This window comes from Mangifera indica, chromosome 11, assembly GCF_011075055.1.
Source record: "Mangifera indica cultivar Alphonso chromosome 11, CATAS_Mindica_2.1, whole genome shotgun sequence".
Lineage (NCBI taxonomy): Eukaryota > Viridiplantae > Streptophyta > Magnoliopsida > Sapindales > Anacardiaceae > Mangifera > Mangifera indica.
Window position 1 is genome coordinate 9,314,252 of NC_058147.1, and position 920 is coordinate 9,315,171.

Genomic DNA, 920 nt, shown 5'->3' on the forward strand with positions numbered 1-920 from the left:
GTGTATGAGATGTTCACAAAACTTGGAACCATTACCTATTAATCTTGAAATTGAATGTACCTGTAGGAGATTGAATAGAGAAAGAAAGGAAAGAATAGAAGCTAAAAGAAGGGCTAGACAAGCAAACATAGATGGCAATGAATGAAGACAACAACATGAAAGGGTGGAGGAAGATAGAATTAGAGCTGAAAATGCTAGAGTTGCTAGTGCTAATGCAAAGGCATTACAAGAATTTGTTGTACCTTCAATCAAGCGGGCCACCTTGAGCATCATACGACCAACAATTGAAGCAAATAATTTTGAAATAAAGTCACAAATTATCCAGATGATTCAAACCACAATTCATTTTGATAGTTTGTTAAATGAGGGTCCAAATGCTCACATTGTCGTTTTTTGGAAATTTTTGACACTTTCAAACACAATAGGATATCAAATAATTTAATCAAGTTAAGATTATTTTCTTTTTCACTTAGAGATAGAGCTGAAACTTGGTTGCATTCTCTCCCTACACATACCATAACAACTTGGGACGATTAAGCTGAAAAATTTTAGCTAAATATTTTCCACCTACAAAAATAGCAATGTTGAGGAATGACATCAACACTTTTAAACAATATGAGTTGGAAACATTACATGAGACATGGGAGTGCTTCAAGGACCTTTTAAGGAAGTGCCCTTATCATGGACTTCCTCAATGGTTGGTGGTGCATACATATTATAATAGGTTGAATCATTCTACATGAATTACTATTGATGCAACTGTTAATGGGAATTTTATGTGCAATTCAATTGAGGAGGCATATGAGTCAATAAAGGAGATGGCCACAGATAATTATTAATGGTCTGCAAAAAGATCAACACTATGAAGAATAGTTAGAGTGTATGGGACTGATGTTATTACAACAACCAATGCAAAGGTA

The 920-nt window shown here is 34.3% G+C and overlaps 1 non-coding gene across 1 annotated transcript; it reads right to left on the bottom strand.

Annotated features, from left to right (window-relative positions):
- Positions 1-581: 581 nt before the first annotated feature.
- On the bottom strand, positions 582-689 carry LOC123230224. Its single transcript, XR_006505036.1, has one exon. It is a non-coding gene; the product is annotated as a small nucleolar RNA R71 (small nucleolar RNA).
- Between the last annotated feature and the right edge of the window lie 231 nt (positions 690-920).